This window comes from Mus pahari, chromosome 6 (assembly GCF_900095145.1).
Source record: "Mus pahari chromosome 6, PAHARI_EIJ_v1.1, whole genome shotgun sequence".
In the NCBI taxonomy this organism is placed as follows: Eukaryota; Metazoa; Chordata; class Mammalia; order Rodentia; family Muridae; genus Mus; species Mus pahari.
In genome coordinates, this window is record NC_034595.1 from 37505213 (window position 1) to 37521156 (window position 15944).

The 15944-nt window shown below is 39.9% G+C and overlaps 1 pseudogene; it reads right to left on the bottom strand.

The window, feature by feature from the left end:
- Positions 1-9935: 9935 nt before the first annotated feature.
- On the bottom strand, positions 9936-14599 carry LOC110323298 (annotated as a pseudogene).
- Positions 14600-15944: the final 1345 nt, after the last annotated feature.

Consider the following 15944-nt stretch of genomic DNA (forward strand, 5'->3'; position numbering starts at 1 on the left):
GGCTGCCAATTTACCCTATTGACAGTGTCCTTTGCCTTATAAAAGCTGTGCAGTTTTATGAAGTTCCATGTATTAATTGTTGATCTTAGAGCCTGAGACATTGGTGTTCTGTTCAGGAGCTTCTCTCCTGTACCAATTCGTTGAAGGGTATTTTCCACTTTCACTTCTATGATATTTAGTGAGTATGGTTTTATGTTGAGGTCCTTGATCTGCATTTTTGTGCAGGGTGATAATTATGGATCTATTTTCATTCTTCTACATGTAGACATCCAGTTAGACCAGCACTGTTTGTTGAAGATGCTTTTTTTTTCATTGTATAGTTTTGTCTTTATCAAAAATCAAGTATCCATAGGTATGTGGGTTTATTTCTGAGTCATCGATTTGATTCCATTGATCAACATTTCTGTTTCTGTAGCAATAGCGTGCATTTTTTTTATAACTATTGTAGTACAGCTTGAGGTCAGGGACGGTGAAAGGACATTTCTTCTAAAGTTCGTTTATTGTTCAGGTTATCCTGGGGTTTTTGTTTTTCCACATGAATCTGAGAATTGCTCTTTTCATGTCTGTGAAGAATTGTGTTGGAATTTTGATGTAGATTACATTGAATCTGTAGATTGCTTTTGGTAGGATGGCCATTTTCACTATGTTAATTCTACCTATCCATTAGCATGGGAGCTCTGTTCATCTTCTGAGATCTACTTCAATTTCTTTCTTCAGGGGTTTGAAGTTCTTGTCATATAGATATTTCACTTGCTTGATTAGAATTAAATCAAGATATTTTATATCATGGCTATTATTGTAAAGAGTGTTGTTTTCCTATAATTTCGTCTTAAAGGTTGTTTCTCCAATATCCTCTTTGATTGATTGATCTTTTCCTTACCTGAAAATATTGAAGAAGTGTAATAAATGTCATCCTTATATCGCTTGTCTGATGTACAGTATTTAATCAGGGAACCAGATTGTCTGAGTTTAAATCTTGAAACTCATACCTAAAACACAGATAAAATTTGAGTGGGTGAATTAGTCTCTTACCTGTGAAACTGGTTGTAAGGACCTCAAAGCATTATTCTGGAAGTTGAATGAGCAGTATGTGTAGAACACCTGGAAGGGCGCCTTGTAGTAAGAATTTTCATTTCTTTTAAAAATACAGAAATAATGTAATAAATATTATTATGACATTTATTATAATAATAAATATTATTATAATGTTTTGTTTTAACTCCAGGTGTGGGATATGGGCTGCTTCAGATTGTTCACAGCACCTGACTATGATTTTCCTTGTACTCTAGCAGAGGTGTGGCTTTGTGAGCTGCAGATAACTTCTGCACGTGTATGACATTTGAAATTCTGGAGACTCTTGAGAAGGTATATAAATGTTAGAGTCCCGACAGGGGCTATGGCTGCTTCTCCTGCTGCTGGCTGCTGTTTTGCTGGTTGCTGTTTTCCTGGTTGCTGGTTTGCTGGTGACTGGTGGCTGTTGTTGTGGTCTGTCAAGTGGTTGTACCCAACAAGATAAGATATTGAATATCCTGATGGCAGTGAAGACCAAACTTGCCCCAAGGAACTCAAACCCTCTTAATCAGCAGGAAGTAGTCTATTGATATTGACACTCCCTTTCTCCTCTAACCATCTTTCTCTCCTACCCATTGTTGTGAGGTTGGAAGGGTAGAATAGGGACAGAGGAGGATAGGAGAAAAGGGAACCCATAAAGTTGCCAAGGGTCAGGCTACAGTTCCTGGCACAGGTGTACTTAGTAAGCATTAGACATTACTATCTGTTATATTAATCTCATACTTTCTATCTATAATCCCCCAAGGCCTTTATTTTAGTCTAACAGTCCTGACTCGCCTCTGGACTCCAGACTTCTCTAAGCATCCTATAACCTACAATAGTAGGAGGGACATTAATATGATCTCCTGGGTTCCTGTCTCTGGTGTGCATGCCCTATATAATCTCATCCTGATAATTGTGGACAGGGCATGTGACTATGGTATGTTATCACCTTGTTAGTAGGATACAAATCAGTTTTACTAGATTTTTGAGATAGTAAAAGGACATTACCTCAGTGGGCCTGGCAGTTAGCTGAATATTTCAAAGCATGGGAAACATCAGAGTGATGTGCTCCTGCTGGCCTGGGAGAAAGCAAACAGCTCTGAAGCTCCTTGTGCAAGGAAGTCCATGGCAAGAAACTAGGAAAAGCCCTCATATTGAAAGTGATCACTGTATGAGAGCCAGCAGAAACACTGGGACCTCGGTCATCCAGCTGCAAGGAAATGAATTCTGCCAATAGCCAGTGAGTTTGGAAGTGTATCCCAAGCCTCAGAGGAGAAACTTAGCCTTGGCCAACATCATGATTTCTGCCTGGTGAGACCCTGAGCAAATGGTGTAGCTCTCTTGACCTTAGAATTCTAACTCATGCAAGGGCTGAAATAATAAGTAGGTGTTGTTTGAGACCTTCCCATTTGTTGTAATTAGTTATGCAGCAATAGAAGACACATGACAGTTGCCAAGTTTACTTCTCTATGCCAGTATCTATAATAGCAAGTGCTTATTTTACACATCCCCAAAGTACTCCTAACTCTTTAATTCTTTCTCTATTTTGTTTTTCTCCTTTTCTGTAAGTTACACCTAATAATTAGAATCATCTTTGGTAGTTTTCCAAATCACTGAATCACACAGCTCTAACATGATGGTGGAATCTACATATGGCAGCTTATTACCAACACTCCTACTGCTCCCTCAACTCATTATTTGGTTGGAGCTTTAATAATAATAGATATCAGAGTACCCTAGACCATCCCATTCAGGTAATCGTCCTTCCTGTTGTCAGGAAATTTTATGTAAATTGGGCCATACCAACTCTATGTGAGCTTCAATAATGATTTTTTTTTTCATGGTATTCAGTAAAATCTACAATCTTTAATGCTTTCTGTGTTGCTATAATAGAACTAGTAGGTAGATTCTAAATAAAAAAGAAAGTTAATATCTCATAGTTCTAAAACCTAGAAAGACCATGATCAAGGAAATGACGGGTTTGATTTCTGCCAGAGTCCAGTATCCAGTTCCAAGATGTCTTGAATGTCTTTCAGAGATCTGTTCTGAACAACCTGAAAAAGGAGAGAAGAGAGAGAGAAGAAAAGACAGACAGCATAGAGAGGATATGGGTGGGGTATTAGGAAGGAATTGGAAAAGGGAGGTATGGAAGGTGGAGGAGAAAGAGAAGGGAGAAAGTGAGGTGAGGGAGCCCATAGGAAAGAGGAAATGAGAGAACAAGAAGAATATAAATGGATCAAATTCCCTTTTTTAAAAAGAATCTTCTCCTTCGATACTGGCAGATCCCTTAAGGTCTAATGACTGCTCAAGGGTCCCACCTGCTAATTCTGTTAATGTTGGGAATTGCATTTCAAGACAAATGGAGGAGACTGAGGTTGAGACTGAGCACCTGAGCACCTCTCCAGCTTCACTTCTGACCTTTTGTTTCGCTGTGTTTCAATAGCACAGACTTTTGAGCTTTTTCATTATGATGCCAAGTCAAAGTATCATTCCATTCCATATCTTCCATGATTTTTTTTTTCTCTCACTTCACGGAGTCTTCTCTGATTTCCCTACATAAACTAATGGACCTCATACGCTTGCTTTGTCTCCATTGCAGCTAGACTTTTTGGTATCCTGTGTCATGCTCTGTTTGTTGTCTGTCTCTAGTATTAGAATGCAAGTGACTTTGGAGCAAGGACATTGACTGGATCATCTGAGTTCTCAGCTGGCCTCTGGCATAGGCAAGCACGCATTTATATAGCCTGTGTTGAATTAAGGGCTTAGAAAAAGTAATTTGATATAGTTGCACTAAAGGCAGATCTATAATCTCTGTTATCTTAAGGTCCTGATCATGGCTCAAGTTAAGACCAGGGACTGGGAGATCATGCTGTACTACTCTGAACTGAGGAATGTTTGTTAAATCACATGGTACTTAGGGTAGTGCTGTCGAAATGACGTGAGTAGCGGGACTGGTGCAAGTCTCCACAGAGGGAGGCGATGGGAGTTGAGTTCCACGGTGGGGAGCTCATCATGTCTTTCTTTTCTCTGTTTCCAGGGAAGAAGAGAGAGTTTCCATAAATCCAACGATAAAATGTAAATTCTAGCTCTGAGCAGCATAGACTTGCGCACAGGGCTTCAGTAGTCCATGTGTTTAGCCAAAGGCAGTCTTAAATAATAGCAAGCAGAGCTAGAAAACGTCCAAAAATTAATGTGATGTGGCAAGTGGAGTTGTGTAGCATTCATCCTGTTCACCCCATAGTTTAGATGTATGGATGACAAGTTCAAACTTTCAGCACAACCAGATGTCATTAACAGGAAGTTGATGCACTGGACAATTTTCCCTGTATTAAAGGGACATCAGTGATTCAACATGCATTACATTTAGGACCAAATTTTCAGGTTTAAAGTGACAAGCCCCTTTGAAAAGACACACACAGAGACACACACATCCTTTTCATAATGGATAATGCCTGTAAACGAACTAAGTAGCTTCAACTAGGCCCCTAGTGACCAGCATCCCTGCGCTATAGAAAATGAGCCCTTTTACATCTGGTATTCTAGGTTTCCACATTTTTTTAAAACTACCTCATAAACTCAGGTCAACTTTTGCCAACTTTGGAGGCTAAAAGTAATGTTAGTATCAATTAATTTCGGAAAGACATTTTAATTTTAATTTGGACAGTTTAATTAAACAAATCAAGATCATCTCCCTTCTAGATTATTCTAAAAAAAAATATATCTGAATAATTTCTTTAAATTTAAACATTAACATACTATTTACTCAAAGAATTCTATTTTGAGCTTTAGTCAAATATGGAGTTATGCTGTGAATTAAAAATTTGATCTCATAAAATAACACATAAATATTTTAGTAGAAGTTTGTTTTTAATGCTCAAGAAATAACGGTAAATCTTCCCATACACAGCACTTTTCTCCCGTTCAGCTGCTTCAGAGGACCAACCATCTGCCTATTAAAACCTCTTGCCATTAAAGATTCCTCTGTTGAAAATTCTCTGTTTATATCTATACCTCATTTTTTACTTGGTTTGTTAATGTCTAGTTTCTTGAGTTCTTTATATATTGTGGCCATCGGGCCTCTGTCAGATGTAGGGTTGGTGAAGATCTTTTCCAATTCTGTAGGCTTCCATTTTGTCCTAATGTTCTTTGCCTTGCAGAAGATTTTCAATTTCATAAGGCCTCATTTGTTAATTGCTGATCTTAGTGCCTGAGGTTTTGGTGTTCTGTTCAAGAAGCTGCCTTCTGTGCCAATGCATTCAAGGCTATTCCCCACTTTCTCTTCTGTCAGGTTTAGGCCGTCTTGTTTTATATTGAGATCTTTGATCCACATCTCTAATCTTGGAAAAGCACTTAAATGGTCAACATCCTTAGTTATCAGAGAAATGCAATTCAAAATGACTCTGAGATTCCATTTTATACCTATCAAAATGGTTAAAATCAAAATCACAGGTCATGCTGGCAAGGATGTAGATAAGGTAAGGGAAACACTCCTTCATTTCTGTTGAGAGTGCAAACTTGTATAACCACTTTGGAAATCAATTTGGTGGTTTCTCAGAAAATTGGAAATAGTTCTAACTGAAGACCCAGCTATACCACTCCTGGGCATAAACCCAAAAGATGTTCCACCATACCACAAGGATACTTGCTCAAATATGTTCATAGCAACCTTATTCACTAATGGTCAGAAATTGGAAACAACCTAGATGTCCCTCAACTGAAGAATAGATTTTTTAAAATGTGGTTCATATACACCACAGAGTATTACTCAGCTATTAAAAACAAAGACACCATGAATTTTGCAGGTAAATAGATGGGACTAGAAAATATCATCTTGAGTGAGGTAACCCAAAAGGACATGCATAGTATGTACTCACTTTTAAGTGGATATTAGTCATAAAGTGAAGGTTAACCACACTATAACCAACTGTTCCAATGAAGCAAAATAACAAGGAGGCTCAAGGGAAGATGGTTGAATCTTCCTCAGAAGGGGAAATGAAATAGTTATCTGAGGTAGATAGAAGAAGGAAATTGGATGGGAAACAGGATAAGGAGGGGAGCAGAATGAGGGGGAGTGGGGAATCAGGTATAGGGAAAGGAGAAAGAAATGGAAATCAATGGTAAATGAGTGGCAATCTCTAGGATGTGTCAGAGAACTGAGATGGAGGGAGGCCCTTAGGGCCTGTGGAGTTGACTCTAGCAGAGACTCCTAGCAGTAGGGTATATGGATCCTGAAGTGGCCAATTCCTATAGCCAAGAATGACTTCCAGGGGAGGGATAAGGACAGTAACCCCCACCCACAAAACCTTCAACCCAAAATGTGTCCTGCCTGCAAGATGTTCAAGGACAAAGATAGAGAAAAGGCAGAGGGAATGGCTAACCAATGATTGGCCCAAATTGAGACCCATCCCAGAGGCAAAACAAACAAACAAACAAACAAACAAAAAACAATTCCTGACACTATTACAATATTCTGTTATACTTGCAGATAGGGATCTAGCATAACTGTCCTCTGAGAGACTCCACTAGTAGCCAATGGAAAGAGATGCAAAGACCCACAGTAAAATAGTAGTTGGAGCTTGGGGAGTCTGATGGAAGAGTTGAAAGAAGGACTGAGGGAACCAAAGTGGACAGGGCCTCCACAGGAAGACCATCAGAGTTAACTAACCAGGACCCTTGGGACCACCAGAGAGTGAGCTACCAACCCAAGAGTGAACACAGACTGGACCTAGGTACCCTGCTCGTATGTAAAAGATGTATAGCTTGGTCATCATGTGGATCATCCAACAACTTGAGTGCAGCTGTCTCATAAACTGTTGCCTGCCTGCCTGTGAGTCTTGTTCCTCTAACTGGGTTGCCTTGTCTGGCTTCAGTCGGAGAGGATTTTGCCTAGCACTGCATTTACTTGATGTGCCAGGGATGGGAGTAAGGGGGGTATAGTGTGTGAGGACGTAAAGGAGGAATGGAGAGGATCTGGATTAGGGAGTACCGGGAGGAGAGGGGGATCTGGTATTGGGATATAAAGTGAGTAAATAAATTATATTTCACATAAAGATGAGGACTCCAGCAGGATTTTCTAGAATGAACTCATGCCATACATTAGCAGTTAGTCTGTGAGAGATGATAGCAGGAGGTACAGTGAAGTGTTTATAGGCCAATCGATTATCAGATTTTCCTCACTGCCTCCCACAGTCCATTCATAAAGAGTGAATCCTCGCTGTTTTATTTTTTAGTCTGTCTTATGCCTCCTGTTTAGGCTACTTGTGAAAAAATAGAAATTACTGTCTAATTATGTAAAAAATGTTTATTTTAGAATTAAAGTGTGCACATTTGAGTATGTCGGTAAGTGGTTTCAATTGCTATTCTACCATTTTGTATCCTTGTGGTTGTCCAGATCTTTATCCTTATACCCAGAGAGCAGTTTAATAAGCCTTTGCCCACACAGCATGAGATCTCCAATCACTCCTTTAAAATACTTTGCTTGTGTTGTACTGTGAGATGCTCAGTCATGCTAAGAGTTATTAAAAGGCTGGCTTTCAGAGGTCTTCACTACTTCTCTCATACTTCACTCACATCTATTCCTCCAGTGGATGTTAATCTTTGCTAATGTCCAGCATGCCTTGTGTTAGCCTGCTGTCACTCAAAATCTTCCTTGTAAATTCCCTTGAAGAAACCAACAAAGCCCTGAATTTAACAAATAGAGGCATGTATTAACAAAAGAGATAATGAGTTGAGAGGTGGAATAAGAGCAGTGTGTATGTATAGTGATGGGAATAAATGAGTAATTTTGAAAGCAGTTTATAATATCTGAAGAACAAATGTCTTTATAACTGGGTTGAGATGTAGAGTCGTTTTTCACATACCTATCACGAAACTCAAGTACTAAAAATAGTTATTCTAGAATAGGGAATAGCTTAAGTAGTTATGCTGCATTCCCAGATTGAAATACTAAAATGTATAAAGGATATGGCTCTTAGCCATTCTACAGCATCCCTGAGAATGGGACAGGATCTCTGCCCCCACTTAGGTTTTCCCCAGGTACAACCCTGTGTTTAGAGATGGTTTCTATGGGAGCCATTCTTGTGTGGTAGAGATCTTCACAATGTCCCTTCCTGCTTTCTGCTCACTGCTTCCTGAGAGTTGTTGTGATGGTTTGTAGATAATTAGTTTTGGGGAATCAAGCAAACACTGGTTTTCCTCCCACAAAAAGAAAAAGCACTTAAAATTTCCTGAATTTTGTATCTGAGGTGGAGTTGAGAAGCCTCTCCAGAAACTTAGAGAGGATGAGTCTAATGGATTCTTGGACTCTGGATAGGCATGGTGTAACACAGTATGCCTGCTCTTCCATCTGGTGCCATCAGTCTTGGAGACAGAACTTGCAGTTTTGAGCTGTCACAAAGTCCTGATTGGTAGCACTGATTTTTACCATACTCACTAGTTGTGGTAGTTAGTATTAGCTGTCAAGTTGACACCTACAAGGCAGGCCTCTAGATACACCTGAGAGAGACTGTCTAGCTGAAGATTACCTTCTGAGATGTCTGGGAAGGTTTGCCTTGATTGATGTGGAAAGACCATTTTCATGACAGGCAAGACCATTCCCTAGGCAGCCAATCCCTATGAGATGCAGAGAGCAAGCTGAGTGCTGGTCTGCATACCCGCACTGTTCTCCACTCTTGACTGTGGATGGTGTGAGATTTGCTGCCTCAGATTCCTGCCACCTCTGCTTTTCTGTCATGATAGACCTATCTCACCTGCAGTGGTGAGCCAAATAGATCCTTTCTTTCCAAAGTTGCCTATGTCAGGATATCATAGCCGCAGGAAGACAAACTGGGACATCACTTTTCACTGGTCTTCCCTTCTGAATCATTGCAGATATTTTAGAGGTGTGGGAACAGGACCAAGGATGGGGGTGAGAGACAACGGAGTCACGTGAAGAGTCCTGGGTAATCAGATTCCAGAGACCAGCATAAGGGTGCACATCTGAGTTTACTGCCCATTGCATAAGCTTATATTAGAGTATTCGAGCCAATCCCGAGCCCCTAAATCTTAGACTAATTGTATCTCACCACACCTTCACTGTGCTCCAATGAAAGCCCTGCCTGATGAGGAACTCGGAAGGAGTTGGGGAGGACCACCATCACCTATTAGGACTTCTGTGAAGATAGGGAAGCAGCCACTGGCCTGGCCTTGGTTCCTTTCTGTGGTCTCACCAGTGTTCTTAGACTCATCTTAGATCCAGTGAGTGCATGGCAGATCAGAACTCTTCAAGGAGTCCCAGGAGCCTGTGACACCTTGCTCTCCATCTCGCTTCTTTTTCCTTCACAGGGTCGACTTCCACACGCCCCACATAGAGGGAAGTTAGGGAATGCTTTGTTTAGGGGCCCACCTTGGTAGTATTAAAACCTCACTAGTTTGTTTGGCTTGTTAATTTATATTTTTTAAAAAATCTCTTTTAGTAGACATTAATTATCTACATTGCTGTACTACTTCATATGTGACTTATTCACATACTTATCTGCCTGGCCATGGAGACTGTTGATATTTATCATCTCTGTTAGATATACATAACAGAAGCAGGGAAAGTATCATCTGGTATTTTACTGTCACGAGGTGTATTAACATCCCCGACAGCAAATTCATGGAGGGTCTCTGTGCGCCCACCAATTTCCTACTCATTCCTTCACACAGGGTGGGACTTCCCCTTTGCCTGTGAAATCTTCCTTCAGTCCTTGGCCGAGAAGGAATGTAAGACCTTACAGAATTGATGAATGAAAGGGTTAGAATGTCCAAGACACCAGGAGTGACATGTGGTGGGAATCTTGCCAAGTAATAAAACATTCACCTTCTAAGCCCGGCATTGAGCCCAGATCCACTAGTGGAATCCTTCATGATTCTTCTGCCTTTTCCTTTGCCTTGGCTAACTCTCCATCTTGCTCGTCAGGTCGGATGGCTCCCAGTCTTCCAAAACCTGGGCTAGAATCCCCCAAAGTGAGAGACTTGCTCAAGTAAGCCACCGCAATATTGGTGAGAAATGACTTCAGATTACATATCCTCTTCCTGGAAAGTCTACTTCAGTAGCTTTTCTGACAGGCTAGTGTGCGTATGTGTGTGTGTGTGTGTGTGTGTGTGTGTGTGTGTGTGTGTGTGTGTGAATGATAGTAGGGAGGATCTTACCACTCCTACTGCCATCAGCTGTTGGAATCAAACACAGCGAGCACTGATACAGAAATTTTCCAATATGGAAATGTATGTGAGATTGTAGTATTTGGAACCACGTGGAAGAATCTGTTGCTAATATTGTTCACACAATACATTGTAAACCAAATTGTTTATTTCTTCTGTTTGATAACATTAAAACATGGGAAGAATTGCTTAAATATTAAAAACAATAAAGATTGTGATTTTTTTTTTTTTAGGCATTAGGTAAGATCTTTAACAAGCAGCCAAGCAATTATAAAGCCAATGTACTAAGGCCTTCACTGTGATAAGCACAAAGACTAGCTACTTAATCTTGAAATATATCTGCAAACTGTTGTGGAATTTCAAATATTCTGATTTGTGAGATACTTAGTAACTTTATTAATTCAGAACTCTTACCTCAGCTATTCACTGTCCCAGTATTTCTCCAAGTGTCAATAACTACACACAGGAGGCCAGAGCCCAAGAGAAGTGAATGTCATTGTTAGTCAAGAGGACCATATGTTCATAGTTGATATCACATTAGAACCCTTCATCATGTGTGAAAGTTCCACACAAGATCATAAGGCAAAAACGAGTGTGACTTAATTCAGGATGTCTTCAGTGGGGAAAGGATACACAGAAGTATGGACATCAGTTTCTGTGTTACAGAGGAACAAAAACAATAGCTGCTACCTAGAATGAGACAGGGGGCAAGATGATACATGAAATTCTTTAGAGAAATGCAAAAATGTAGTTGTCAAATTTTCAAAGCGAATGGGGAGTGGAACTTTGACTGTATGCAATATTGGTTATTAATATGTGTGAGTTATAATTAATAAGCCTACCTTTGGAGATTGGCTCAGCTTGGATATTGATTTTCCTCTAGTCTCATGGATCAAGGTTAAAAGGAAGTGACATCTGTTAGAAAGTATGTGAAAATATTTAGGAAAGTGTAAATGTTGCATAAAAGAGCAAATTCCTGAAATAATTCACAGGTTTTACTCTTTTAAAAAGTATGACTATAAGCCTCGTGCCTTATTTTTATGTCTAAAATTTGTTTAAGATGATGGTTAGGACAGAGCTCTATAGTTTCTGATAGGAGACTCAGTTTCTGTGGAGATCCTCAGTGTGGCTTTGTCAGTGACTGAGAACAACTGTTTGCAAGGCCAGCCCAGAGTTATGACATTTAGGTTGATAAATATGTCCGTGCTCTAAGCAGCAGCATCGGAAGCCTCTGCCTGCTCCAAATGTTTGCTCGCGATTTTTTGTTTTGTTCTTTTGGGTTTTTTGTTTTGTTTTTTTTTTGTGTGTGTGTGTGGGGGGGGCAGTTTAACACCTTAGAAAGAAGGTGAAGTCACTAAACTAGCTTTTACACCCAGAACCAAGTCTCTGGGTCGTATAGTTAAACAGATAAGTCTGGTATATTGGTCTATACTCTTCCCACCAGTTTACATTTATTTTCTACAGGTACACAACTGTTCAAGCTTAGATCCAGACAGCATTTTATTCTTTCTCCTCAGCATAAAAGCATTTACAAACATGTACCTGGGAAGATGCCTCCCAAAGGTCCTGAGGAAGAAGAAATCAAATGGTGTTTCTAGGAGGGTTTTTTTTCTCACTACTTGATGACCATTTCATCGTTTTACGACAAATTGCTCTTTACAGAGATGCTTAGGTCTCTGCCATCCCCTCAACTGTCTGAAAGGACTATTCACATACTTCCATACACATGTTCGTAGTCAAAGTTTACTTACCTCAAACAGCTACTGGGGTATGGGGCTGTTTCTGGTTTTGGCCATGACTTCGTCCCCTTCCCCAATCCCTTGCTAACTCAGCCAGCTGTAGTCGCCCAGCCCTTGTCTCTGTGGCTGAGACTGGTGGAAATCCCAGGTTCATTTCAGCAGATTCTGCTCTCTTCCTTCTATCGTGTGCCTTTTAAAAAAGGGAGATGCTTTTCTCTATACTTGCACAACTCTTTCTGCATCAGTTCTCAGTTTTCACCTGAGTTCCATTTCAGGTCTTGCCTTTCCTTTGAAATGTTTAGAAGTACAATTCAGAAAGGAAAACAATTGTTGAAATTGTTGTTCTCAACGGTAGACATTATGAATAACAAACAACTCTAGCTTGTATTTTAGTTTCATTTTCACTAATGACTATGATATACTAATAACTAGCCCACATCTGACAGAATGCATACAAAGCACCAGAGAGAGGGGGATAGGAAGTTTCTGCACTCCCTCAAGGCTCAGAATGTTCTATAGGCCTCTAGTCTGGCTCTGTGAGCACCAGTTTGTTGGATTCTACATATATGCAATGTGTATTTTAAGTCAGTTCATGCCTGACTCAAACTCAAGGCAAATCATTGCTTTTCTTTCTCATCCACCATTTGATTTTCAAAATGGGAAGATCTTCATGGCTTCCTTTAACTAAAAAATCAACTTCCATCCAAAGTAAAAACATTAAAACAATAACAAAAAGCAAAGAACCTGAAATGTCACCATAATTATACAGTGGACCAAAGAATGTTAATATTCTCACTTAATTTTTTTTCATGGCCCCTTTTTCTTTAATTATGACATGCATATGTATGTGTGTATATAACACATGTATGTTCTAAGCACATAAATACACCCTGCTTAGTATATATATTGTCACTAGTCTGTATATTTTTTCTAGCTGACTATTTAGTATTGGATATTCAAATGGTATGCATCTTTTGACACATTGAAAGTATTAAGAGTAGTTTAGCCAAACATTTAATACAAATATGTATATTTTTTACATGTTTGTGGATATGCATGAGAATGCAATGGTGGTGAAGGCTAGAAAAGAATGTCAGATTCCTCCAGACCCCCAGTTATGCCGGGCTGTGTGCCTCCCCATGCGAGGTCTTTGCAGGCTTGTGTGCTTAACAGCTGTGTCATTTCTCTCACTCTCTCCTTAAGTGTGTCTTTGTGAGCTGCCTTGGATTCTTCTGGAACAGAGTAGGATAACATTAAATGGTGAATAACTCTTTAATGGTGCTTTAAAATTTATAAAGCAATTTTCGCATTTTAGCTTATTTAATCTTATAATCAGAGATGGACAATTTCTTCTGAAGCATGGTCATTTTTAGTGTTGCCAATTTTTTTTGTTCTTGTTTTCAATTTGGTTTCCTTTGATTTTCACGACCATGTTCTAATTTCCTTGCTTATTTATTCCTGAGCTCTGGTGAATGCATTTGAGAAGTAACCCTAAGTTGTGTTTGATAGTCTCCGTTCCTATTCTTCTGCACCATCTGAGATCATTAGTAGCTACATCTTCAAATAAGGGTAGCATGTGTGATACACTGTCATTAGTTGGGAGCCAAAAGTAAGAACTGCTTTCAAATTATATTTCACACCACAATGTTCTGATGTGTCAGAAGTTGTTTTATTAAGCTGTTCACGAGAAGGAAATCAAATAAACATACCCCTCTGTACCCATGTGTTTATTCTCGTTGTGTGATTTTTCCAGTGCAATCCAAGTTGGAGTGTCAAATTTGGCTTTTCCAGGAAATTGTGTCCACATATACAAACCTATATTTCTTTCAAAACCAATCAAGAGTAGTATATGGCATGGTCCTTAGGTAAACTGAGGCCAATATCTGTTCAAAAGATGCCTGATCTGCTTTAGTTTGGACACTGATTTAAAAACAAAACAAAATAAAACAAAACAAAACAAAAGTTGATTATAATTATAATTTCCAGGCATGGGTGACAACTGAAAAATGGAGTGTAATTTTGTATGCAAATGGAAGTAATTAGCATTGCCATGCATGGAGATCCAGTACCCAGGAGTTATTTAGGAATCTTGGGACTAAGAACTTGAGGGGTCTGTTCTTTTTTTTTTTTTTTTTTTTTTCAGTTTTTGTGACTTTATTTAAACACAAATCACACATACAAGCCATCTATTCATTTTCTTCTTCGCTGCGTTGGGATTAGTGACTCTGATGGCCAGCTGTGCTGCTCTTTCTACAATGGCTTTTCGGTTCTTAGAGGACACGTTGTGTGAACAATCTCAGCACAGTAAGATTTGTTGCACATCAGCAGCACCTCCAGCTCCTTGACATTGTGGACCAGGAACTTGCGGAAGCCGCTGGGCAGCATGTGCTTGGTTTTCTCGTTGCTCCCATAACCGATGTTGGGCATCAAGATCTGGCCCTTGAACCTTCTCCGCACCCTGTTGTCGATGCCTCTGGGTTTCCGTCAGTTTCGCTTAATTTTCACATATCGGTCTGACTGGTGTCTGATGAACTTCTTGGTCCTCTTTTTGATGGTCTTGGGCTTCACCAGAGGGCGGAGGGCAGCCATGATGCCGCAAAACAGATGGCAGCCACCTCGTAGGCAGCGCCGAGGAGGAAGAAGAAGCTCTTCACGTATGCACCAGCTCCTAGACGTGCCTGGGAGCCTGGGGCAGAAGCTGCTCTTGGGCCTGTGATGTCATGGAGGAGAGTGTACCAAAACTAAATGACGTTTGCGTTCCAAATGACACTGTGCTTTATGAGAACAAACCCGCACAATAAACTTTAAATTAGCTGATTGAAATGTATCCACTAAGCCACTGGTAATATTTTGGGTTTCACGTTAGTGCGAGTACTTAAGTACTTTAGAGAATTCACATTCTGACCCTGGAAATACTGGCCTTGGGAATTCTGGCGTATACATAGAACCAGTATGTCTTTTTCACAGAGCTCATCAGCGAGGTTTGCGTAACAAGTACTCAGTGTGGTTCACCACATGCTTATTGAGTGCCCACTGTGTTCCGGATATGAGGATGCAAAAGAACTGTGGAAGAACTCTGCTCTCAAAAGGCTCGTGTGTGACAGAATAGTTGATAAGACACAGGTTTCTTGCCCTTTCTGAAACGTACTCATGTATTTCAAAAGAACTGGGATTGCATTTTTGCCTTCTTTCCCATATTCTCGGAATGGCTAAGAGAAAATGGCGGCTGACCATTGTTGACAGATTGACTGAATTCTGAAAAGCCTGTTGCTAATTTCAGGTAAAGGTTTTTGCGGCCCCAGGAGAAGACGAGAAGAATCAGTGTGTCAGTTCCAAATGTAACATTTTTATTTTTTTCATAGTCTCTTAGTCTCTGTTGTCCTTTACTGTATTCTTTGCACAAATCCTTCAACACATGGAGAAAGAATGAAAAGTTTTGGAGAGGTTATTATATAAGATTTTCTGTGTGGATGAAACCACACCCAACGGGCCGCACCCAGAGGAGCTTATGTATGTTATTAGGCTCAGGAATGTTAAGTGTGTTAGATTCAGTCCCTGCTGGGCAGTCATGTGACGTAAACAGTGACTCTTAAATGAAGCCATAATATATGGTTTAACTTCTTAACAGTTTGTGATGTCATTTTTATGTGGTAAGAAAAACAAATGCTGTCACATTTTAGACTTGAGCCTCCTGCAAGCCAGCACCGAGAGATTAAGTATGTACATTACTAACAGGAGAGCATCAATGTAGTGAGATGCATGCCAGAAAAAGGCTGTGAGCTCAAACACTGCTCACAACAAGCATGTCAGAGCAGAAAGATAAGCCCCTTGATAAGTTACAGCCCCAGGAGACCTTGTGTTTCCCTTTGAAGGAAGCAGAGTAATTTTACATATTTTGATCTGCATGTTAATTCAAATAAGCATGCTTGTGTAGCATCCATTAATATTTATGTTTACTGTGTAAAAGCCCAG